Below are 27,930 nucleotides of genomic sequence, written 5' to 3' on the forward strand. Positions count from 1 at the left end.
GAAGTAAATTCTATCTCACAAAAATAGGATGTTGCAAATGGAAGCAGGATTTCCACTGCTTTTGTGGCAGTCTCAGGATATTCAACCTCGACTTTAATCCAGAATATATGGCGGTTTGAAGTTGTCTTAAACGTACTTTTAAGGTCACTACCATTTGCGATCTCAAGCAGTTGATCTAGAATGAACAAAGTTGATTCACTTGACTTATTCACAAATGGGTCACAGATCCATTCCTCCCCAGTTTGGGGATTTTTTGTGATTTGGAAATAATGCTCAACTCTTGAAAGCTGAGATAGATTCATATACCAGCTGTGAGAAAGAAGGCCCTGGCTCGGTCTCCTTCAAAATCTCTGCTAATGTTCGAATCCCACTTCTCATTCCCTATAGTTCCAGTTTGACTTTGGATGCAGTCACTTTATCTATTGACTTGAATATGGTTGATGCTTAGTCCTGAAGTGACAGATTGAGTTCACTGAGCAGGTTGAATATGTCACACAAATAAGCACATTTTGTGACCCATCCTGTGTAATTGGAATACTCATTCAGTGGTGACAGTTTTTCTCAAAGAAATCTCTGGAGTTGCTCTCATAACTTGAAAATTCTGTCCAGTGATCTGCCTTTAGGAAGCTATCTTAATTTCTGTGGAAGGACTGATGTTGAAGCTGAAACTCCAATATTTTGGCCACCTGATGTGAAGAGCTGACTCATTTGAAAAGACCCTGATGCTGGGAAGGATTGAGGGCAGGAGGAGAAGGGGAGGACAGAGGATGAGATGATTGGATGGCATCACCGACTCAATGGACATGGGTTTGGGTAAACTCCGGGAGTTTGTGATGGACAGGGAGGCCTGGTGTGCTGCAGTCCATGGGGTCGCAAAGAATCGGACATGACTGAGTGATCTGAACTAACTTCTGTGTATAAAAGAAGGCATGTGTGCTCTGTGTCCATCTCTTCACAGAGTTGCACAAACAGATCTGATTTAAGGACATGTACTTTAATGTGGTTGATAATTTTAATCACATCATGCAATACATTAAGTTCAGGTGACATTTTTCAGCTGTGCGGCATTTCTCCATGCGTGACACAGTGCACAGACTCACATTCAGAAGTAGCCTCTTTGACTTGAGTAGTGAAACCAGAAAACCATCCAGTCACGGTAGCCACTCTGTCCATGTATATACCAACACAAAATGACCAATTCAGTTTCCTGAAAGGCTTGAATAGTTCTGCAGCTGTACTGTTGGTTGGCAACAAAAGTGCACAAAACATGCTCATGAACATCTTCCTGAAAAAGACAAATCACACAGAAACAAGCACTGTGACCTTGTCGCCAACATTGGTAGACACATCAACCTGGTCGTGTACAACAGTGACTCATTAATCCTCTCTAAAAATCATCCCTCAATATCCTCTGCTACTTCATCAGTTATGGTGCTAGCTGAAAGAGGAATATGAGCCACATTTTGAACTGCAGCCCCTCCTAAAACTTCATGACAAATGTCCTAACCAGCAGTCAGGATCAATTCTTCTATAATAGTAAATGGCTTCTTAGCTTTAATGATGCAGTGAGCCACTAAGAATGATGCTCTCAGTGCAGGTGCATTTGATGAAGTGGTGGCCTTCTGTAATTGCTTCTATTCTTCATGTTCATGTTTTTTTTTTTCTTTTGAAAAACTCCAGAGGCTTGTCTTTTAACACAGGATGGATGGGCTCCATGTAGTGAAGCAGTTTTGAAGGTTTCAATCACCTGTTGCAATGAACCCATAATTTAAGTAGGACTCTGGTATTTTCTTTAAATGCAGCTTACTTTTTGTTGGCAGTCTTAGAATCTTCTGCTGTATCATCATTTGTTCTTTGCCCCTTTACAAAGAAGTTCTCCAGAAACACTTTTTTTTAAAAACTAATTTTGGGTAGGGTTAGCTTGTGGCCTTACAAAAACAGTGACCAAGGCAAGTGCAGTGTGGGAAAGAGGCACAGACAGAAGTGGTACATAAAATAGTGGGCAGATTCCATGCAGAAGAATCTGCCTGCCACCAAGTGCGGTTTAGTTGTCACTTGCCTCTCACAGATAGGGTTTTGATATGAATTTGAAAGTAGTTAATTTATTATGGTTTCTGTGGGGTCAGACTTCTCTGCTAATGATACTCTGTATTTGCAGCTACTCTCCAGTGCTATCATCATCACTTAAGCTCAGTTCATCAGACATTAGATTCTCATAAGGAGGATGCAACCGAGAGCCCTCACATGGCACAGTAGGGTTCATGCTCCTATGAGAATCTAATGCCACTGCTGCAATGGACAGAAGGTGGAGCTCAGATGGTAGCGTGAACAATAGGGGACAGTTGTAAAGATAGATGCTTCATTCATGCATCTGCTGCTCACCTTATGCTGTGCAAACCTGTTCCTAACAGGTCATGGACTGGAACTGGTCAATAGCCCAGGAGCCGGGGACCCCTGCCTTAAGAGAATTGCAAATCAAAATAACAAATATCACTACATACCTATTAGAATCCTGGGCTCTTTATTTTCCTGGGCTCCAAAATTGCCACACGCGTGACTGCAGCCATGAAATTAAAAGATGCTTACTATTTGGAAGAAAAGTTATGACAAACCTAGACAGCGTATTAAAAAGCAGAAACATCACTTTGTGGACAAAGGTCCATACAGTCAAAACTATGGTTTTTCCAGTAGTCAAGTATCAATGTGAGAGCTGGACCATAAAGAAGGCCGATCACTGAAGAATTGATGCTTTCAAATTGTGGTGCTGGAGAAAATTCACACAAGTCCCTTGGACTGCAAGGAGATCAAACCAGTCAATCCTAAAGGAATCCTAAAGGAAATCAACCCTGAATACTCATTGGAAGGACCGATGCTAAAGGTGAAACTTCAGTACTTTGGCTACCTGATGTGATGACCCGACTCTTTGGAAAAGACCCTGATGCTAGGAATGATGGAAGGCAGAATGAGAAGGAGACGACAGAAGATGAGATGGTTGGATGGCATTATCAATCAATGGATATGAGTTTGAGCAAACTCTGAGAGTTAGTGATGGACAGGGAAGCCTGGCATGCTGCAGTCCATGGAGTTGAAAACAGTCAGACACACGGAACAACTGAACAACGGCAACCTATTAGAATGACCAAAATTATAAAAATGACACTGAATACACCAAATGCTGATGAGGATGTGGAGCAACAGGAATTTTCATTCATTACTAATGAAAATGTACAATTGTACAGGCTCTTTGGAAGACAGTTTATCGATTTCCTACTAAATTAAGCATACTCTTAACATAAGGTTCAGCAATCATACTTGGCATTTACCCAAATGAGTTGACAACTATGCTGACTCCAAAACCTCACACAAATGTTTTTAGCAGCTTTATTCATAATTGCTAAAATTTGGAAGAAATTGATGAATGTACCAGTTCCAGATAATGGAATACTATTTAGTGCCAAAAAATTTGAGTAATCTATCAAGCCACAAAAAGACATAGAGAAGGGATGAACCACTGTCCAGAGGAGAGGAGACATGGAGTCTGCCTGCCTTTAGACCAGGCCCCTGTTTGGGTTCCTCCAGCATCCATGTTGGAACTCTCCTGAGACTGTGTTACAAGCCCCTTGGCTCTGGCTTGCTGGCCCTCCTGCATCCAGACCTTCTCTGGGATGGCACTGAAGATAAAGCCCTGAGCCTTTGGAGTGGGAGCACTGACTCCAAGACCCTAGACTACCAAAGAACTAACCCTAGGGAGGATCAAATAGTGAGAACTCACACAAAGGAAACCACCTGACTACAAGACCCAGCATCACCCAACCACTAGTAGCACCCTGTACAGGATGCCTCATCTAAACAACAAACAAAACAAAATTACAAACTAAATCACCAACAGATAGGATTACCACCTCACTCAGCCTTGCCCATCAGAGGAAAAACAAACAAACAAACAAACAAAAACACAAACCACTGGACCAAGTTAGGAGGGCAGAAACCCAAAGGAAGAAAGAATTCAATCTTGAAGCCTGGGAAAAAGACACCTCAAACACAATAAGTTAAAATAAAATGATGAAAAGGCAGAAAACACTACACAAATGGAGGAACAAATTAGAAACACAGAAGTCCAAATAAATGAAGAGGAAGGAAATAGGCAAATTACCTGAAAAAGAATTCAGAATAATGATAATAAAGATGATCAAAAATCTTGAAAACAAAATGGAGAAAATGCAAGAATCAATTAACAAAGACCTAGAAGAATTAAAGAATAAGCCTGCAGAGACAAACAGTGCAATTACTGAAATTAAAAATACTCTGGAAGGAATCAATAGCAGAATATCTGAAGCAGAAGAAAAAATTGGTGAGCTGGAAGGTAAAATGGTGGAAATTACTTCTGAATAGCAGAATAAAGTAAAAGTAATGAAAAGATCTGAGGATAGTCTCAGAGACCTCTGGGACAATAGCAAATTCACCAACATTCGAATTATAGGGGTCCCAGAAGGAGAAGAAGAGAAGAAAGGGTGTGAGAAAATTTTTGAAGAGATTATAGTTGAAAATTTCCTCAACATGGAAAAGGTAATAATCAATCAAGTCCAAGAGGTGCGAAGAGTCCCATACAGGATAAACCCAAGGAGAAATATGCCAAGACACATACTAATCAAACAAACAAAGACTAAACACAAAGAAAGAATATTAAAAGCAGCGAGGGAGAAGCAACAAATAACATACAAGGGAAACCCCATATGTTTACCAGCGATCTTTCAGCAGAAACTCTGTAGGCCAGAAGGGAATGGAAGGATATATATAAAGTACTGAAAGGGAAAAAGCTACAACCAAGATTACTGTGCCCGGCAAGGATCTCATTCAAAATTGATGGGGAAATAAAAAGTTTTACAGACAAGCAAAAGTTAAGAGAATTCAGTACCACCAAACCAACTTTACAACAAATGTTGAAGGGACTTATATAGTCAAGAAATACAAAAGAAGGAAAAAGATCTACAAAATCAACCCCAAACAATTAAAACAATGTCAATAGGAACATATATATCAATATTTACTTTAAATGTAAATGGTTTAAATGTTCCACCCAAAAGACACAGACTGGCTGAATGGGTACAATATCAAGACCCATATATATGCTGTCTACAAGAAACCAACTTGAGACCTAAAGACACATATAGGCTGAAAGTGAGAGGATGGAAAAATATATGCCATGCAAGTGGGAAGCAAAAGAAAGCTGGAGTAGCAATCCTCATATCAGACAAAATAGATCTTAAAATAAAGATTACAAGAGATATGGCTTCCTTTGTGGCTCAGCTGGTAAAAAATCTGCCTAAGGAAGGACACTACATAATGATCAAGGGATCAATCCAAGAGGAAGACATAACAATTGTAAATATCTCTGCACCCAATATAGGAGCACCTCAATACATAAGACAAACACTAACAGACATAAAAGGAGAAAGTGACAGTAACACAATAATAGTAGGAGACTTTAACACTCCACTCACACCAATGGACAGATTATCAAAACAGAAAATTAAAAAGGAAACACAAGTCTTAAATGATACATTAGATGAGATGGATCTCATTGATATCTTCAGGACATTCCATCCAAATGCAGAAGAATACACCTTCTTCTCAAGTGCACATGGAATATTCTCCAGGATAGACCACATCTTGGGTCACAAATCAAACCTCAGTAAATTTAAGAAAATTCAAATCATATCAAGCATCTTCTCTGACCACAATGCTATGAGATTAGATATCAATCACAAGAAAAAACCTGTAAGAAATACAAATACTTGGTGATTAAACAACATGTTTCTAAATAACCAACAGGTTACTGAAGAAATTAAAAGGGAAATAAAAAAATTTCTAGAAACAAATGACAATGAAAACATGATGGCTCAAAACCTATGGGATGCAGCAAAAGCAGTCCTAAGAGGGAAGTTTATATCAATACAATCCTACCTTAAGAAATAAGAAAAGCATCAAATAGACAGTCTAACATTATGCCTAAAACAACTGGAAAAAGAAAAGCTGAAAAACCCCCCAAAATTAGTAGAAGGAAAGAAATCATAAAGATCCGAGCAAAATAAATGAAAAAGAAATGAAAGAACAACAGTAAATATTAATAAAACTAAAAGTTGGTTCTTTGAGAAGATAAACAAAATTGACAAACCTTTGGCCAGATTCATCAAGAAAAAAAAGAGAGAAGAATCAAATCAACAAAAATAGAAATGAAAAAGGAGAGGTTACAACAGACAGTGCATAAATACAAAGGATTATAGGAGACTATTATGAACAACTATTTGACAATAAAATGGATAACCTGGAAGAAATGGACAGATTCTTAGAAAAGTTCAATCTTCCAAGACTGAACCAGAAAGAAATAAAAAATTATGAACAACCCAATTACAAGCACTGAAATTGAAACTGTAATAAAAAATCTCCTCCCAAACAAAAGCCCAGGACCAGATGGCTTTACAGGAGAATTCTATCAAACATTTAGAGAAGAGCTAATGCTTATCCTTCTAAAACTCTTTTAAAAAATTGCAGAGAAAGGAACACTTCCAAACTCATTCTAAGAGGCAAGCATCACCCTGATACCAAGACCAGACAAGCACAACACACAAAAAGAAAACTACAGGCCAATATCACTGATAGATGCAAAATTTCTCAACAAAATTTTAGCAAACAGAATTCAGCAATACATCAAAAAGCTCATACACCATGATCTAGTTGGGTTTATTTCAGGGATGCAAGGATTCTTCCATATATGCAAATCAATCAATTCAGGACACTCTCCTAAGATTGCTCACTCTTTTTTTTTATAATTAAATTTACTTTTAATTGAAGGATAATTGTTCTATATTATTGTGTTGGTTTCTGCCAAACTTCTACATGAATCAGCCTTTGGTATACCTGTGTCCCCTCCTTCTTGAACCTCCCACCCCATCCATCACCACCCCACCCCTCTAGGTTGTTAATAAGCCCTGGTTTGATTTCCCTGAGTCACACAGCAAATTTCCACTGGTTATCTATTTTACACATAGTAATGTATCTATTTCCATGTTACTCTCTCCATACATCCCCACTCTGTCCTTTCTACCCCCTCCACATGTCCATAAATATGTTCTCTATGTCTGTGTTTCCATTTTGCTGTTCAGTCGCCCAGTTGTGTCCAACTCTTTGTGATCCCATGGACTGCAGCACACCAGGCCTTCATGTCCCTCACTCACCATCTCCCAGTGTTTGCCCAAGTTCATGTCCATTGCATCAGTGATGCCATCCAGTCATCTCATCTTGTGATGCCCTCTTCTCCTTCTGCCCTCAATCTTTCCCAGCATCATTGCTGCCCTACAAATAGGTTCTTCAGTACTCTTTTTCTAGATTCCATATATATATATATATATATATATATATATATATATATATAAACACACTATTTGTTTTTCTCTTTCTGACTTACCTCACTGTATATAATAAGCTCTACATTCATCCACTTCATTAGAACTGACTCAAATGCATTCCTTTTTATGGCTGAGTAATACTCCATTGTATGTATGTACCACAGCTTCTTTATCCCTTCATCTGTCGAAGGACGTGTAGGTTGCTTCCATGTCCTAGCTATTGTAAAAACTGCTGCAATGAACATTGGGGTACATGTCTTTTTGGGGTACATACATTTTTCAATTTTAGTTTTCTCAGGGTATATACCTAGTAGTGGGATTGTTGGGTCATATGGTGTCTTTATTCCTAATTTTTAAAGGAATCTTCATACTGTCTTCCGTAGTGGCTGTATCAATTTACATTCCCACCAACAGTTCAAGAGGGTTCACTTTTCCCCCCACTCTCTCCAGCATTTTTTGTCAGTAAATTTTTTGATGGTGGCCATTCTGATTGGTGTGAAGTAATGCCTCATTGTAGTTTTGATGTGCATTTCTCTAATAATGAGTGTTGTTGAGCATCTTTTCATGTGTTTGTAAGTCATCTTTATGTCTTCTTGGGCAAAAAGTCTGTTTAGGTCTTCTGCCTGTTTTTTGGCTGGTTTGTCTGTTTTTCTACTATTTAGCTGTATGAGTAACTTATATATTTTGAATATATAGTTCGTCAGTTTGTCAGTTGCTTCATTTGCAATTATTTTCTCCCATTCTGAGGGTTGTCTTTTCATCTTGCTTATGGTTTACTTTGCTGTGCATAAGCTAAGTTTAATTACTTCTCATTTATTTTTGCTTTTATTTTCATTAATCTAGGAAGTGGGTCAGAGAGAATCTTGCTGTGAGTTATATGAATGAGGGTACTGCCTGTGTTTTCCTCTGAGAGCTTTATAGTTTCTGGCTTTGCATTTACATCTTTAATTCATTTTGAGGTTTTTGCTTTGTGTGTGTGTGTGTGTGTGTGTGTGTGTGTGTGTTTATTGTGTTAGGAAGTGTTCTAATCTCATTCTTTTATACCTACCTGTCCAGTTTTCCCAGCACCACTTGCTGAAGAGGTTGTCTTTTCTCCATTGTATATTCCTGCATCCTTTGTTAAAAATAAGGTGCCCAGAGATACGTGGGCCTGTCTCTGGCCTTTATATCTTGTTACATTGGTCTTTATTTCTGCTTTTATGCCTGTACCATGTTGTCTTGATGACTGTAGCTTTGTAGTATCGACTGAAGTCAGGGAGGTTGATTCCTCTAGCTCCATTTTTCTTTCTCAAGATTGTTTTTCTATTCGGGGTCTTTTAGTTTTTCATAAAAGTGTCACATTTTTTTGTTCTAGTTTTGTGAAAAATGCCATTGGACATTTAGTAGGGATTGCATTGAGTCTGTAGATCCCTTTGGGCTGTACAGTCATTTTAACAATATTGATTCTTCCAGTCCGAGAACATGGTATATCTCTCTATCTGTTTTGTGACATCTTTGATTTCTTTCATCAGTTTCTTATAGTTTTCTATCTACCAGTGTTTTGTTGTTTTAGGTAGATTTTTTTCTAGGTATGTTATTCTTTTTGTTGAGATGGTGAATAGGATTGTTTCCTTAATTTCACTTTCTGACTTTTCATTATTAGTGTATAGGAATGCAAGTGATTTCTGCATATTAATTTTATACTCTGCACTTTACTAAATTCATGGACTAGCTCTAGAAGGTTTTTGGTGTCATATTTATGACTTTCTATGTGTAGTATCATATCATCTGCAAGCAGTGAGGGTTTTACTTCTTTTCCAATCTGGATTCTTTTTCTTCTCTGATTGCCATGACCAGGACTTCCAAAATTATATTGAAATGGTGGTGAGAGTGGGTACCCTTGTCTTATCCTGATCTTAGAGGAAATAGTATTTCTAATATTAATGGCATGGCCTGAAATTGACATCTGGTTAACAACTGTGGTATCCTGACCATGCAAAGGCAGCATGTAAAGGCCTTGTTTGAATGGCCTCCTGAGGTTTTACTGTCTCTCACTTTTAATCAGTGACATTGACCTGCCTGTGAATAGGCAGGAACAATCAATATGATGAGAAGACTCTGTGGGGTTTTAGTTAATTAGTCCAAAAATAGCAAAGAGCAACCAAATCAAGGGATAGCAAAACTTTAAATGGGCTAATAATTTTGATTGGAGTGACTGAAGAATAAAATAATCTCTAAGTGTTTAAAATCTACACCAGTTAGTCACATATTGATCCAAAATAATGATCAGTGGAACAAGTTGCCCTAGAGATTACAGTTCAATCCTCCCCAGAGTTTATATAAATAAAAGAGTTTATGACCTTGAAGTTAGATCAGGGCATCTGAATGCTACAGGCACTGTTAATGGTTTGTTTGTACAATGATAAGAGTTCTGCATGATTTGAGTTTAGATCAAAGCAATCCAGATCAATTTCTATTGATTCTACATTTCTACCAGTAGGGAAAGGTAAGAGAAATATGACCTCATTTACAAAAGTGCCTTCAACCTAACAGATGATGCAATCTTAATCTAACTAAATTTTATGTTGTCCTGCCAAAGAACAGGAGTTGTTAGGGTGGCTGAGACCAGTAACTGCATGAAACTTAAATCTTTATTACCAGAAGGTCAATTCTTCTCCTTAACAGAATGTTCATAACAAATTTTCTTCCATTAATTGTCTGTATTGTCATGCTGCAGCATTCCTTAGACTAATTGACCCAAAGTTTTAGGTTATATCCAACACTTTAAGGGACCTCATGTTAAACATATCCCTGAAGTCAAACTATTCAATGAAAGCCTCTACAACCACTATCATCCAGGTCTGTATTCATTATTGAACCAACTCTCACTTTCACTCTAGCCCTAACAAAATGACTCAATACTATATCCCATACCACAGGCATTTATTAACATAAACATAGGCATAGTATTTATATTAGATATATTGAGTTGACTGAGCTTCAAATTTAAGATACATAAAAATATTTCAAAATGTACTCAATTTTTAAAGTTGGGAATATCAAGTAATTTATAATGAAAATGAATGTAACAAAAATAATTCTTGTGTTCCAGAGATAAATTCCACCCAATACTGGTATATGATCATTTTTAAGAGATGTTGAATTCAGTTTGCATGTATTTTGTTGAAGATTCTTGCAATGATGTTCATCAAGAATATGCACATGTAGTTTTCTTTTCTTCTAGTGCCTTTGTACAGCTCTAGCATTAGTATAATGATGGTATTATAAAGTGATTTTAGAAGTGTCTCTGCCATTTCAAAGTTTGGAAGAGTTTGAGAATGACTGCCATTTATTCTAAACAAAATGAGCACATGGGCCACAGCTTTGCATAACTTAATGAAACTGTGAGCCATGCTGTGTGTGCCACCCGAGATGAATGAATCATGGTGGATAGTTCTGACAAAAACGTTGTCCATTGGAGAAGGGAATGGCAAACCAGTTCAGCATTGTTGTCTCGAGAACCCCATGAACAGTGTTAAAAGGCAAAAAGGCATGACACAGAGCACTGAACCACCCCTCCACCCAGGTCAGTAGGTCTCCAATATGCTCCTGCGGAACAGCTCATTTGCGAATAAAGATGCTAATTGTGGAGCTCAGACTTAATTATGTGAGGAAATACCCTTGAGAATTCCCTAGCTTTCTGCTGAGGAGTGAGTGCTTTCTGATGGGGAGTGAAAGATGAGGAGCAGCGACTGGCAATTCCCCCAAACTGCCCAGTTGGATATCTTCTTGGTCAGAAAACTCATAGTGCAGCACTCTTGCAATGAAAGGAAATAATCTGCATGTAATATTTCAAATGTATCATTGTTAGCTTTGAATATAAATATTAAGTGATAAAAATTTCTTTTCAAGTTATCTATTTAAGAGCCTCTCAAAGAGAGGTTATCATCTTTCAAAGGCAGAAAAGATGCTTTGACTTTTAACTGTTGGGAATTTAACTCTATAAGGATTGCTATTGCCAGCTAAAAGTCTATATTGATGAACTGAATATATTTTTATATTATAATGCAATATTTACACAAAGAATATTATATATATTTTATGTTATATGTATAACACAATATTTACACAGAGACTTTTATATATATAATATATATGTCCTATAAGATTGATATATAATAGATATCAAAGCTATCCTGAGAATTGTGGCTTAATGAAGATTCAAACTGAATAAAAGATTAATCTCTAAAGTACATTACTTTCACTATAAAAAGAGATAATCCAAGCATTCTGTAAATAGAGAAAGTCCCACATTTTTTTTTGCATGTTCTAGGAATTCTAATACATTTAGATGAAAGAAGCTGACCATGAAGGACCTCACTGCTGTGCTCATCTAGACACATCTAGCTCATCTAGTAGTGCTGGGAAAAAAGACACACGTCTTTTTTCTAAAGATCTGTTTTTACTTTTCCTGAGTGAAGAATAACCGGGAGTGGCACTATTCAGTAAATATGTGCTAAATAAATATAAATACTGTTTGGCGATGTAGGAGATTTCTTGAGGTATACTTTGCAAGCCATATTGTCACTCATTCAAATACGCAATTCTTTGCTTTTGTGTGAGTTAATACACAGAGCTCTGTCTCCATCAAAATCCCACTTTGGAGCAATTCTTTCATGGTAAAAAATATTCTCAATCCTCAGCACTTTCTACTGGCTTCTTATGGCACACAGTCTCCCTTTCTTTGAAATACTTCCTTCATTTTGATTCCAATTCTGGTGGCTGAGACAGTAAAGAATCTGTCTACAATACAGGAGAACTGAGTTCAATTTCTGGTTCAGGAAGATCCCCCAGAGAAGGGAATGGCTACCGACTCCATTATTCTTGCCTGCAGGGTTCCAGAGACAGAGGAGTCTGGCAGGCTACAGTTCATGGAATTGCAGAGCATCAGACACGACTGAGCCACTAACACTACTTACACATTCTACAGTTTTTATCGCTGTCTTTGTTGTTTGGTGCATTTTTCTAAACTCACCTGCCTTTCTTTATCTGGCTGCATGGATGGCCTCTATTTCTCTCCCTAACCTCTTTGCCTTAGTTTTGACCTGGCACGTAGCTCTTGGACCAGTTTTCTTTCTCAGTATCACAGCCCCTTGCTGACCTCATCCAATCTTGAGTCATTAGTGATAGCTAATACTGTCATGACTTCCACATATATTTATCTTTTCCAAACCTTTTCATAGAGTCCAGATTTACGCCCACTCTGCTGCCTCCACATCTCTTTGTGGGCACTGAACAGGCCAAAGCCAAACTATATTTCTCCCCTGAACCTGCTCGCCCTCTGTCTACCATGTCCCATGACTAAATCCTTTCTGACAAGTGTTTCAGAACCCAGATTTGTGATTGCTCTTGATTTTTTCCTGCTCTCCACCTCATCTCATTCCAGTCAGAAAAAGCTCCATCCACAGCTCCAAAAATGACCCATACTTGCCTCTCCCTATTCTACCTGGTCAAAGCTGCTATCACCTCTTGACAGGATAGCTGTGGCTGTTGCAGCTAACCACCCTCCTTCTCCTGCCCTAACCCTGCAGGCTGTTCTCTACCCAGCACAAGCGATCCAGTCAGGCCACTCCTCACCCCATTCTCTCGATAGATTTCTGCTCATCAAGCCAAAATGCACACGTCACCCACGAGTCCTAAGCATCTGACACCTGGTTACTTCTCCACAGGCTGGCCAGGCCTCACTCTGCTCCAGCCTCACAGGCCTGCTTGCTGCTCCTTGAGTGTGACAGGATGTTCCTGCCTCAGGGCATTAGCTCTTACCTCGGACTAGAATTCTCCCCACAGCACTCACATGAGGGTCTCCCTCCTTCCCTTCAGGTCTCTGATCAAATGATGGTGAGGAAGTTCTCCCCAGAAGATTCCACACAGTGAAGACCCAGGAGCTGTTCCCTCATGATGGTACCAAACGGGCTTGACTGCTCATTACCCAGGAAGTTAACACTGACAGGAGAGTGTTGGGCAAAGGAAAAGTAGCTTTATTTAAGGAAGCCAACAGCCTGGGGAGAAGGTGGACTGTCCAAATGAGCCAACTCCCAACTCGCCTAGTGTTAGCCAGAATTTGTTTAAGAGGTAATGCAAAAATGCCTGCAAGCTTTGTGCTGGGGATACGCTGTTTCTCTATTTTTGAAGAACTTGTATAATCGTTGTGAGGTGCCTTGCTAGCATTGGAACCTGAGTATGGATGTTACATGGTCTAAATCAGCACATCTGTTCTATGGGTCAATGGAACAAAGGAAGACAAAGACAAAAAACAGAGCAAAACAGGACAAACAAAACAGGAACCAGTCCATAAAACACTGGACTGTGTTTAAGTTATCAACAAGCCTTTGGTTGTTGTAGGGAAATTAACAAGGTGGTGCCAGTCAGGTCCTCTTGCTTCACACTCTCATGTCCTCTCATCCCTTGTTCTATAAACAATGACTTTTCACAGTTGTATAACAGCTGAGATCACTTATGACACTGCACATGCACATCACAAGGTGATTACTTGGCCACGGGCTACTTTTGTTCTGTAAGTATATATAAGCTTTACCTGGAAACGCCCTGGAGGATTGTGTGTGGCTATGCTGTGTTATGTTATGGCTATGGCTATGGCTGCTGGGCCAGCCATGAGAGAATAAATGTGTCTGCAGTTCCTACAGCTCCTCGAGTCTGCTTCCAACCTCTTAGCTCATGTATTGCTTACCCTGGGTTCAGTGAACAGTGTAAACAGCAAAACAATTGGTGTCATGAACAGGATCAGCAATACAGTTGTAAAGCAAGAGCAGTTGCAATGATACTCCAGTACATTACTACCCTTACCCCCTCTCTGTCTCATTTTCCTTCACCGCCCTCTTTACAATTTCATGTGCACACAAGCACTGTCTTTTATGAAATGTCTAGTTTGTCATTAAACTGGAAGTTTTATAAGGACATCTTCACCAATTTATTATTGCTTTCTTTCCAATGCCCATTACATAATTGTTGCACTGTAGTGCAGATTAAACATTGAACAAATTGCGTGGGAATAAAAAATGTATTTCATTTTATTTTAATAAATCTATGCTTCCCAGGTGGCAGTGTTAGTGGTAAAGAACCTGCCTACAAATTCAGGAGACATAAGAGATGCTTGTTCAATCCCTGGGTTGGGAGGATCCCTTGGAGGAGACAATGGCAACCCACTCCAGTATTCTTGCCTACAGAATCACATGGACACAGAGGAGCCTGGAGAGCTATGGTCTGTGGGTTCACAAAGAGTTGGATATGACTGAAGCAACTTAGCATGTATGACTGTTTCCAAAGCTGCCTATGGAGATATATGCCAGCATATTTCAGTTACCCTTTAGTCTTGTGATGTAAAATTAATTTCTTTAATATCTTATTGGGAAGTAACTCTAAGTTTAGGAAGATTTCATAGTAAATAGTAGAGGAGAAAGTAAAAAACAATAACTTAGTAAATGCTTAAATGTGGCTACCAGTGTGCAATCACCTAGTGGAAGCTTGAAGAAGGGTAGTTCCTGGGAAGGAACATAATCTGCCCCATAATAAGAGGGGACTCTTATTATGAGGAATGTTTGCATGTCCAAGGATGTGTGACAGTGTGAGAAATCATGGTACTGAAAATCTTCTCAGTATCTGCTTCTGCACCTCCAGGCCTGGCCTCCAGCAGATCAATAATCAGGTTCAATCCCTCAAAATTTTCTGGGGGAAAATTTCTTTTTTTTTGAAGTTAGACTTCAACAGAGCATGAACTGAGAACTTCCAGATGTACAAGCTGCCTTTAGAGAAGGCAGAGAAGCCAGAGATCAGATTGCCAACATCTGCTGGATTAGAGATAAGGCAAGGGAATTCCAGAAGAATATCTACTTCTGCTTCATTGACTGTGCTAAAGCCTTTGACTGTCTGAATCACAACAAACTGTGGAAAATTCTTAAAGAGGTGTGAATACTAGACCACCTTACCTGCCTGCTGAGAAACCTGTATGCAGGTCAAGAACAACAGTTAGAACCAGACATGGAACAATGGATTGATTCAAAATTGGGAAAGGAAATATACAAAAAGGCTGTAATTTGTCACCATGCTTATTTAACTTATGCAGAGTACATCACGTGAAATGCAGGGCTGGATGAATAAGAAGCTGGAATCAAGATTGCCAGGGGAAACATCAACAACCTCAGATATGCAGATGATGCCACTCTACTGGCAGAAAGTGAGAAGGATCTAAAAAGCCTCTAGATGAGGGTGAAAGAAGAAAATGAAAAAGCTGGCTTAAAACTCAACATTCAAAAAACTAAGATCATGGCATCTGGTCCCATCACTTCATGGCAACTAAATGAGGAAAAAATAGGAAACACTGGCAGATTTTATTTTCTTGGGCTCCAAAATCACAGTAAAAAATGGCTGCAGCCATGAAATTAAAAGATGCTTGCTCCTTGGAAAGAAAGCTATGACAAACCTAGGCAGTGTATTAAAAAGCAGAGGCATTACTTTGCTGAAAAAGGTCTGTCAAAGCTATGTTTTTTCCAGTAGTCATGTATGTACTTGAGAGGTGGACCATAAGAAGGCTGAGAGCCAAAGAATTGAGGCTTTTGAACTGTGGAGCTGGAGAAGACTCTCTCAAGAGTCGCCCTTGGACAGCCAGGAGATCAAACCAGTCGGTCCTTCAGGAAATCAACCCTGAGTATTCATTGGAAAGACTGATGCTGAAGCTAAGTTCCAAGACTTTGGCCACCTGATGTGAAGAGCCAGCTCATTGGAAAAGACCCAATGCTGGGAAAGACTGAAGGCAAAAGGAGGAGGGGACAAAAGTGGATGAGATAGTTAGCATTGGGCATCAATTTGAGCAAACTCAACGGACATCAATTTGAGCAAACTTCATGAGATAGCAGGGGGACAGAGGAGCCTGAGGTGCTAGTGTCCATGGGGTCTCAGAGAGTCAGACGCAACTTAGTGACCAAACAACAGCAAGTAACTATAATTTGTTAATAGTGTTACTAAAGAGTTTTCTTCTTCATCTCAAACTTTGGTGCAAAAACATAGCTAGAAATAACAGGATAACTTTTAATTTTGATAGACAGACATGTTTGGTAAGCATGGCCACTATCCCTCCCATTCTACCCCTCTAGTTTGTCACAGAGTGCAGTGCTGGGCTCCCTGTGTTAACAGCAGCTTCCTGCCAGCCATCTACTTTACACATGAAAGTGTTCATGTGTTAGGGCTACTCTCTCAACTCGTCTTACTTTCTCCTTCTCCTGCTGTGTCCACAAGTCTATTCTCCAAGTCTGCACCTCCCCCCCTTTTTTTTCCCCTGCAAATGCATTCATTAGTACCATTTTTCTAGATTTCATATATATGCATTTGTATATAATATTTATCTTTCTGGCTTACTTCACTCCATATAAAATGCTCTAGGTTCATCCACTTAGTTTAACTGATTCACATTTGTTCCTTTTTATGACTGAGCAATATTCCATCATATATATGTACCACAACTTCTTTGTCCATTCATCTGTCGATGGGCATCTAGGTTGCTTCTATGTCCTGGCTATTGTAAATAATGCTGCAATGAATGTTGAGGTATATGGATCTTTTTGAATTATAGTTTTTTCAGGGTATATGCCCAGTAGTGGGATGCTGAGTCATATGGTAATTTTATTCCTAGATTTCTAAGGAATCTCCATACTGTTCTCCACAGTGGCTGTATCGATTTACATCCTCACCAGCAGTACAAGAGGGTTCCCTTTTGTCCACATCATTCCCTGAATTTATTGTTTGAAGATTTTTTTTGGTGATGACCATTCTGACTGGTGTGAGGTTGATACCTCATTGTAGCTTTGATTTGCATTTCTCTAATAATGAGTGATGTTGAGCATCTTTTCATGTGTTTATTTGGTCTCTGGATGTCTACTTTGAAGAAATGTCTGTTTAGGGCTCTTGCTCAGTTTTTGATTGGGTTGTTTGTTTTTCTGATATTGAGCTGCATGAGCTGATTATGTATTTTGAAGATTAATCCTTTCCTGGATAGCAATGTATGAAAAAATGAAATCAGAATATTTCCTAACACCAAACACAAAAATAAGCTTAAAAGGGGTTAAAGAGTTAAATGAAAAGTCAGAAACTACAAAACTCTTAGAGGTAAACATAGGCAGAACACTCTTTGACATAAATCACAGCAAGATCCTCTTTGACCTGCCTCCTACATGTGGCACTAGTGGTAAAAAACCCATATGCCAATACAGGAGATGTAAGTGGCAAAGATTCAATCCTTGGGTCAGGAAAATCCCTTGGAGGAGGGCCTGGCAACTCACTCATTCTTGTGTGGAGAATCCATTGGACAGAGGAGCCTGGCAGGCTACAGTCCACAGGATTGCAAAGAGTCAGACATGACTGAAGCGACTTAGCATACACACACGCGTACTAATAGAAATAACAAGAAAAATAAACAAATAGGACTTAATTAAACTCAAGAGCTTTTTTCACAGCAAAGGAAACTATAAACATGATGAAAAGACAACCCTTAGATTTAGAGAAAATAATTACAAATGAAGCAACTCACAATGGATAGGGTGCATATTTAAAGCCCCCTCTTTGGCTGCACAACAGCAAGCTGATTTCTTTTAGCTTCCATAGTGTCAAATTTGGAATGCCCTGTTGTTTTAATGATTGCCAATTGCATTGAAAGTTGCATAACAATGAATAATTCTGCAATCTGTTTTTAAAATTCTTTTGTAGTCTGTATTGAAGAGGTTAAAACCTCATTTCAAAGTTGTGTGCCACTTCAAAAGCATAGAAACTGTTAGTATAAATATTCATTACTCCATCTTTGGCTAGTTGGCAAGCTAGAGTTCAGGCAATTAATTCAGCTTGTTGTGCTGACTTTGTTTCTGGTAAATAAAAGTTTTCAATTATGTCTGCTGTGGACATCATTGCATAGCCAACTCAATAATGTCCTTGTTTGTCTTTTAAGTAGGACACATCTCTAAACAAATTATATCAGTTTTATCAATAGGGGCTTCTTAGAAGTCATTGCTAGAAGCAAGAAGGTAATCTGTTAACAAAATGAAGTTGTGATTGTTTCCTTTCTGTAGTGCTGGAAGCAAAGTTGCAAGGTTAGGTTGATACATGGAACCAAAGAAGTATCCACAAGTGGATACTTTGAGCTTTCCTTGTGGTACAGCTTATAAAGAATCTGCCTGCAATGCAGGAGACCTGGGTTTGATCCCTGGATTGGGAAGATTCCCTGGAGAAGGGAAAGGCTACCCACTCCAGTAGTCTGGCCTGGAGAATTCCATGGACAGTCCATGGGTCACAGAGAGTTGGACACGACTGAGCGACTGAACTGAACTGAACTGAATTCTAGATATGGGAAGAAGCAACAAGAGGAAATATTTTTCTGGACCGAGAGGCTAGTAAGACAGGTATGGTCCAGAGACTTTTGCTCCTTCAAGGCCTGGTCTAGTGACAACACATTGAGTGGCCTGTCAGTGGAATCTTTGTTAGACCTGGGAATGAAACTTTTCAGCATCTTAAGACACAATGACTGTGAAATGCCCCCCAAACATTGTCACATATGTGGCTATGAAGGGGCCCTGCTGACTGGAAGTTGGTCCTTGCCAACTGCCTCTACAAAGATTAAATCATGACCACTACAAGATGCTGACCTTCCTCACCCCCTTGAAAGGAGTTCAGGGTGGAGACAAAAAAATAAGACACTCTGTGTTCTGGGAAAAACCCAGAAAAACAGGCCTTCAGATAGTCAGATGTTTTCAGGTAAAGATTTTTAAGAATCCAAATTCTTGCATCTTCTCATACATAGAGAAACACTAATGTCATGAACCAGTCTGGACCTGGTTCTCCTGGCTAGCCTCGTCAAAACTTTCCTACTTCTACTAATCTTTGGGCCATACATCTTTAACTTTCTTGTTAAGTTTCTTCTCCAAGTAGTAGTATGACAAGAATATCCCCCGGCCAACACCCAGACAATGCTGGAACAAGCTGCCTTATCAGTCTGTGGACTCTCATCTCCCTCCATAAATGTACCCCAAGGTCCTCAGGCTATTCTCCCTTTGAGATCTTATATGGGAGACCACCCCCAGTGATAGAAAAGCTCAAGGGAGACCACCAACAACTAGCTTATCTGGAGCTGTCCCAATACCTCCAGGCCCTGGGAACAGTCTTCCGCCATATCACCCTAGAAAGGACACCCATTCCTCTGGGCAATTGGGTTCATCCCTATCAGCCAGGAGAGGAGGTATGGCTTAAAGATTAGGGGAAGAAACCCAGTTCAACCAGTTTGGACAGGTTCTCACATGGCCAGCCTGGCAACCCCTACTGCCTTTAGAGTTATAGGTGTCATCCCTTGGATCCACCACACCAGAGTCAAGAAGGCAGCGACTTCCTGTAATGAGGACACCTGAAAGCAGTGAGGACCCCGAAAACCTCCTCAAGGTCTGGTCCCAAAGACAACAGCCCAAAGGACACTGAGCCCTGCTCTAGTCACTCTGGAAGCTGACCAGTCAATGCATGGCAGAAGCTTGAAGATCTGGCTATCAAAATACCAATGAATTTTCATTGTCAACCATGGCCTCTGTCCCTAATCAGTATTATTGTTGTGCTCTTCATTATAGGACCAACTAGACTTCCTGGCTGAGGTGGTTTTGCGGAAAAGGAGAGGACTAGACCTACTGACAGCTGAAAAGAGAGGAGTCTGCCTCTTCTTGAATGAAGAATGCTGCTTTTATATAAACCAATCAAAAATAGTCAGGGACATGGCCCAACAGCTAAGTGAATGAATATTAAGAGGAGAGAGAAACTAGCTAATTCCTGGGGTAATTGGAGCAATATCTGGAGCTGGGCATAGTGACTTCTCCTTTTAACAGATCCTTTCTTCATGAACTGAACTGATACTGTAATAAAGCAGCTTTTTAAAATGGAGATAATGTTCCCTAATGCTCCATTGGTGAAGACTCCATGCTTCCAATGCAAAGGGCAGAGGTTCAATCCTTCTTCAGGGAACTAAGATCCCACATGACACATCAGTTCAGTTCAGTTCAGTCACTCAGTCGTGTCTGACTCTTTGTGACCCCATGGAGTGCAGCACGCCAGGCCTCCCTGTCCATCACCAACTCCCAGAGTTTACTCAAACTCATGTCCATTGAATCGGTGATGCCATCCAACCATCTCATCCTCTGTCATGCCCTTCTCCTCCCACCTTCAATCCTACCCTCAGTCTTTCCCACTACAGTGTCTTTTCAAATGAGTCAGTTCTTCACAGTAGGTGGCCAAAGTATTGAAGTTTCGGCTTCAACATCAGTCCTTCCAATGAACACCCAGGACTGATCTCCTGTAGAATGGACTGGTTGGATCTCTTTGTTGTCCAAGGGACCCTCAAGAGTCTTCTCCAACACCACAGTTCGAAAGCATCATTTCTTCAGTGCTCAGCTTTCTTTATAGTCCAACTCTCATATCCATACATGGCCACTGGAAAAACCACAGCCTTGACTAGACAGACCTTTGTTGGCAAAGTAATGACTCTGATTTTTAATATGCTATCTAGGTTGGTCATAACTTTCCTTCCAAGGAGTAAGCATCTTTAAATTTCATGGCTGCAATCACCATCTGCAGTGATTTTGGAGCCCCAAAAAAGAAAAAGTCAGCCACTGTTTCCACTGTTTCCCCATCTATTTGCCGTGAAGTGATGGGACCGAATGCCATGATCTTAGTTTTCTGAATGTTGAGCTTTAAGTCAACTTTTTCACTCTCCTCTTTCACTTTCACATATTACTGAAGCCTGGCTTGGAGAATTTTGAGCATTACTTTACTAGCGTGTGAGATGAATGCAATTGTGCAGTAGTCTGAGCATTTTTTGTCATTGCCTTTTTTTGGCATACAAATTTGGAAAACTCATCAGTGGCCACAGGACAGGAATGGGTCAATTTTCATTCCAATCCCAAAGAAAGGAAATGCCAAATGATATTCAAACTACTGTACAGTTGTGATCATTTCACATACTAGCAAGGTACTGATCAAAATCCTTCAAGTTAGGCTTCAGTAACATGTGAAATGGGAACTTCCAGATGTACAAGCTGTATTTAGTAAAGGCAGAGGAATCAGATGTCAAATTGCCAACATCAATTTGATCATAGAAAAAACAAGAGAATTCCAGATAAGCACTATTTCTGTTTCATTGACCATGCTAAAGCCTTTGACTGTGTGGATTATAAACTGTGGGGAATTCTTAAAGAGATGGGAATACCAGATGACCTTACCTGCCTCCTGAGAAACCTCTATGCAGGTCAAGAAGCAACCGTTAGAACCGGACATGGAACAATGGACTGGTTCAAAATTTGGAAAGGAGTACGTCAAGGCTCCATATTGCCATTCTGCTTATTTAACTTATATTCAGAGTATATTATGTGAAATGCTGGGCTGGATGAAGCACAAACTGGAATCAAGATTGCAGGGAGAAACATCAATAACCTCAGATATGCAGATGACACCATCCTAATGGTAGAAAGTGAAGAGGAACTAAAGAGCTTCTTGATGAAGGTGGAAGAGAGTGAAAAAGTTGGTTTAAAACTCAAAATCCAAAAAACAAAGACCACGGCATCTGGTCCTATCACTTCATGGCAAATGATGGGAAAAAATGGCAACAGTGAGAGACTTTATTTTTGAGGGCTTCAAAATCACTGTGGATGGTGACTGAAGCCAGGAAAACTGTGACAAACCTAGACAGCATATTAAAAAGCAGAGACATCACTTGGCCAACAAAGGTCCATATAGTCAAAGCTATGGTTTTTCCAGTAGATATGTATAGGTGTGAGGCTTAGACTATAAAGAAGGCAGAAAGCTGAAGAATTGATGCTTTTGAACTGTGGTGTTGGAGAAGACTTTTGAGAGTCCCTTGGACAACAAGGAGATCAAACCAGACAATCCTGAAGGAAATCAACCCTGATTATTCATTGGAAGAACTGATGCTGAAGCTCCAATACTTTGGTCACCTGATGTGAAGAGCTGACTCAGTGGAAAAGATCTTGATGCTGTGGAATGATTGAGGGCAGGAGGAGAAGGGCATGACAGAGGATGTGCTAGTGGGATGGCATCACTGACTCAATGAATATGAGTTTGAGCAAACTCTTGGAGACAGTAAAGGACGGGGAAACCTGGTATTTTGCAGTCCGTGGGGTCTCAAAGGGTCAGACATGACTCAGTGACTAAACAAAGTCATATCAACAATTAGTGATATTGAGCAACTCTTCATGTGTGTCTTGGTCATCTACATGTCTTCTCTGGATAAATGTCTGTTTAGGTCTTCTGACCATTTTTTGATTGGGTTGTTTGTTTGATATTGAGTTGAAGTTTTTTTTTTTTCATAAATTTTGGAGATTAATCCCTTGTCATTCACGTCATTTACAAATATTTTCTCTCATTCAGTAAACTGTCTTTTCATTTTGTTTATGAATTCCTTTGCTGTGCAAGGCTTTTGAGTTTAATTAGGTCTCATTTGTTTGTTTTTGTTTTTATTTCCATTACTCTGGGAGACGGATCAAAAAGATCTTGCTGTGATTCATGTCAAAGAGTGTTCTGTCTGTTTTCCTCTAAGAGTTTTGTAGTATCCAGTTTTACATTTAGGTTTTTAAATAAATTTTGAATTTATTTTTGCATTTTGTATTATTAGTGAATGTTCTGAAAGTGTTGTGAAAGCATTAGTCACTCAGTCATGTCCGACTCTTTGTGATCCCATGAACTACAGCTTGCCAGGCACCTCTGTCCATGGAATTCTCCAGGCAAGAATACTAGAGTTGGTGACCATTCCCTTCTCCAGGGGATCTAGTGAACTCAAGGATCAAACTCAGGTCTCTTGCATTGTAGGCAGATTCTAGTTTCATTCTTTTATGTGTAGCTGTCCAGTTTTCTGAGCACCACTAATTGAAGAGACTGTCTTTCCTGCACTGCATATTCTCACTTCCTTTGTCATAGATTAATTGGTCAAAGGTACATGAGTTTATTTGTGGGCTTTCTAACCTGTTCCATTAGTCTGTATTCTGTTATTAATGCCAATAGCATACTGTTTTGATTAGTCTGATAGTCTGAAGTCAGGAAGCCTAATTTGTATCACTTTCTGATTTGCATTATAAATGATATTTATTGAGGAAATGCCACAGACCCACAGTTGATGGTGGTACTTTGAGGGCAAGTGGGGTGTTTGATTGACTTCTTACACTATCCTCCCCACCCTCACTTCACACTGCCTTTCACATATTGGACAATGTGTGCTTCCTGAGAACACAGTACCAGGCCCTAGAGCTGTACAGAGGACAGGGTCTCTGCTGTACTATTTTGTTATTATGAATAAGTAGTATCCTTTCTGGAGTAACTAATACCACTGGCATTAATAGTAACAGGTAATGTTAATTCTCTTCTGCCACAATATACAGGTAAGTTGGAGAAACAAGATTGAAACACATTAGACAAGAAAATGCTTAGGCAACATGCCAGAAAAGGTGAATTTTAGAGGCTTCATGGTGGAGGCAAGCAATGAGCTGGTGTTTGAAAGGATCAGCTGGGTTTGTATGAATAGAAGTATAAGCATAGGAGAAATTCCAAGCTCAGGCTCTGTAGGTGTTAAATATATCATCTTTAAATCAGTCACACTCAGTTGGAATTTTGACTTCTTACCATTTTAAGACACTGAATGATGTCTTTCAGTTGAGTGATGTGAGGCAAGTGATTTAATTCCCTACTTCTCATCTGTAAAGTGAGATAATAATATTTAACTGATCTTGTTGTGAGGATTCAATTAGGTAAATGCCAAAAAACTCATCACAGAGTCAGGTACTTTGTAACCACTCAATACAGACCAGTCAGACTTATTTGGAGTCGTACTGTATTGTCAGCATTGCTTTTCCACTTGCATGGATTTGCTATATCTCTTTTGCTTATGGACCCCATGGCAGACAACACATCGTTAGTCTAGTAATTTCTTGCCAAATTGCCTTTCTTGTTTCTTCTTACACATTCTGACTGACCACCTTGCCTCCTGTTCTGTTATTCAGATACAGGTCCCTTTGTACCCTCCATGACTTGTGAGGATAAAACGTAGCAGTGAAACCAGTCATGGCATTAATTACACACGGTTCATGCAGCTTCTGAAATGAGTGAATGAGGAAGGAGAATTTGACTACTCCAAAGCATCAGGTCTTTCAGCCAATAATAATTTACCATTTCTACTAAGTACCTCTAGATGCTTTCTGTAGAGGGGAGGGACTATTTCATATACAAGTGGCAAAATCCATTCCTATGAGATTGTGTAGCTGGAGAGTCAAAGGTCTCCGCTGAGTGGAGAAAGGGTATGGTTTCCTTTTCTCAATCAAGTCACAGTTTTTCCTTTCCTAAAGTTGTAACCAGCACACCCAGGAGGCAGCAATAATCCATGAAGTCATAAAGAAGGGGGATGTATTAGAGCAGGAAACTATTGGCTACAGGGACAGATATTGGAGACTGATGCTAATTTTTGGAGACTCAGAATGTCAAAGCAAGGTTGGACATGTATGCGTATGTGTGTGTTTGAGTGTTTGCTCTGGGTATATGTACACACATGATGCTTGTATGTGTGTACATGCTTAAGTTTGTGTACAAGTTTGTGTGCACATGTGAGTGTCCTTTATGTATGTGTTCTGATGCTCGGTCATGTGGTCCTCTGCTCCTTTCTCTTCTGCTTTTGCTGGGTTACTAGCTATCTATCTGTCATCTATTTTTATTAAACAGACATACCATATTGAAAACACTCTATGGCAGGCACCCAGCTAAGTATATCTGCATAACAATCCTCTGAGGTTGCTTTTATAACCCCAAGTTACCGCAAAGAACCAAGATTTAAGAAAGCAGAGTAATTTGCCCAAGGATAGCAACTTTGTGAGTGGCCCAGCAGAGGGATCAAATTCAACCAGACACAGCTCTATATATACAATCTGCTTGAAAGATTTCACCTTCGGGCCAGTGTGTCTTCTCTGCCATCCTCTCAGGTTTTTCCAACATCCTCTTTGAAGCATCCAGAACCCCAGTTATGGTCCTGAGATGTGTGTGGTCTGTCAAGTCAGTGTCCAGTCTGGTCACCTCCCTTCCCCCAAGGCAGCATTTTTAGTACCTGCTCCAGGACAGTGGGCTTTTATTTCTCTGACTTTGTACAGAGAGCATTGCTTTTCAGTCCTCATTTTCAGAGCCCTTGGGAATTTCCACAGCTCATTTATGAAGCGTGAAGATCAGGTACAGGTCAGGAAAGGTGGCCAGAGGTCAGCACTGACTAGCTGTTTAGAGAGAGGGAAAGGGTAAACAGGTTCCTGTGACATCAGATCTCCTGGGTCCTTCAGGGTCATCTTGGTGCCAGCAGCTGGCCAGGCAGTGCTGGGAAGACCTTTGAGCACAGAGATCTGTCCAGACTACAATCCCATCAGCTCTTCCAAAATGGTGAGAGAAAACTATCTGAGGGCTCTGGGAAGTGTGAAGGGTTCCGGAGTGTAATGGGAAATTCACAAGCAGGCTTCCACTCACTCAGTTGGGTATGAATGTCAAATTCTTCCTGCCCACAAGATCTCTCTCTTTCAGTGGGAAAATTCCCACTCTAAGGTAAAATATTGTCCAAGAGAGCCAATATAGCAAACAACAGCTGTCAGTAAGCAGCATCTTGGGATGAATCAGTTTATCGGACTAACCTTTGAAGGGAGCAATGAGCTGAAAGATATTGGAGCTGAAAGGTTGAAACTGGAGGCTGGTATGTCTTTAGAGCTGAGCTAATATGCTACCCATGAGCCATCTGGGGCTTTTGAGCAGTTTAATTATGGCTAGTCTGAGCTGATAGGTAAGTGTAAAATACACACCAGATTTTGAAAATGTAGCATGATAAAATTAATTTAAAATATTTCATTAGTAACTGCTTTATATTAACTGCATATTGAAATAATAAGTTTTGGATATGTTGGGTTAAATAAAACATGTTAAAATTAGTTTCAGCTGTTTCTTATTACTTCTAAAAATATGGCTACTAGAAAATTTTAAATTGCATATGTGGCTTGCATTTGTAGTGTCTCTTATACGTCTGTTGGATGTTGCTAGTCTAGAAGTATAGTCTGGTGAGGTTCTTCAGACTGCAGGGTAGCTTGAGAGTCTTGGCATTGCTGTGTGCAGGGTTGATAGTGGGTGCTAGCAATATATTTTTCCTACATTCCACATTCCCTTTCTCAGAACCTCCCTGCATTATTGTATGATGGAGGTCTCTTCTGTCTCTTCTGGTGAAGCAAATATGTATCCTACACATGCATGACTTGGCACTTTCTTCTCCTAATGATTAAATAAGCCATTCTCTCCCTAAATCTAAAACTTCTTCTGGGGTTATATATATGTAACCCGAGAAAATCTTATATATAATAAAGCAAAAAATAAAGTATAAAAATAAACTTATATAAACATATTATCTCAGTTGTTTCTAAGCATTAAGCACTCTTCAAGTCTTATGAAATCTTTCTTGAATGCATGGATCCTCATTGATCTCCCTTCATTGGCCTTCTCCGGTACTTAGTTCCTGAACTATAGCTACGATCACATAGGGACTATTTTTTTTTTTTATGTCACCTATGGAAGTGCTGTCTTCCAGGTTATATTTTGTCCCATGTGGAGCCAGGCAGAGTCGGTGCTTTAATAAATATTTGATTGCTGGCATCATAGCTTTGCTCTGCCTCTTCATGTCTTCCCATGAACTTTGTACCCCTCTTGGAAAAGGGTGGCGATGCAAGCAGCTTGAGGCCAGGTCTAAAGCCTTCTGAGTTTCGGGGCTCATTTTTAAGCTTGATGTTATTCACCTAAAACATTTCCCTGTCTCTTCCTACAAGAAGAAGACCTGATGTTTCTGATCTAGTATAACATGTGAGTGATTGACTGAACCAGGTGCCATAAATGTCACCCATGGGCCTGACACACAGTGCTTGTTACTCGTTCAGTAGAGATGCTTCTCTTTATCACTTGGTTTCTTTGAATAGGTAATGTTCCTATAAGAAGGGATGCTTATTAACCCCATACCCCAGAAAACAGTGAGTCTGCAGGAAGATGATAAGGGGGAGAGGGGAGAGCTGTAAGAGAGAGAACATTAAGGAAATGTAGGGAAGGCGCAGCTAAAACTACGGTTCACCTTTCTCCCAAATTTCCTGGGTCTTGAAGGAGTTCACATCCTCGCTTTATTTCATCCTGGCTGAGGCAGGGCTGGAGAAATAAACCTCATATCAGTAAATCAACAGAGCTGAGAGCTCAGTCAGTCAGTCAATCTTAAGAGCATTCTTGGATTTGTGGATGCTTTGAGAAGGATGCTTAGAGAAACCGAAGATAGGGGAGTTATAAAAGAGATTAAAAGGTATTAGCTAGTGCCTCAGCAAGTTATAATTAAAAAAGGGAACAGAAAAGAAACAGGAGGCTAATTTTTCCAGTCACTGAAATTTCAAGGCGGGGGTGTGAGCTG

This window comes from Muntiacus reevesi, chromosome 12, assembly GCF_963930625.1.
Source record: "Muntiacus reevesi chromosome 12, mMunRee1.1, whole genome shotgun sequence".
In the NCBI taxonomy this organism is placed as follows: domain Eukaryota; kingdom Metazoa; phylum Chordata; class Mammalia; order Artiodactyla; family Cervidae; genus Muntiacus; species Muntiacus reevesi.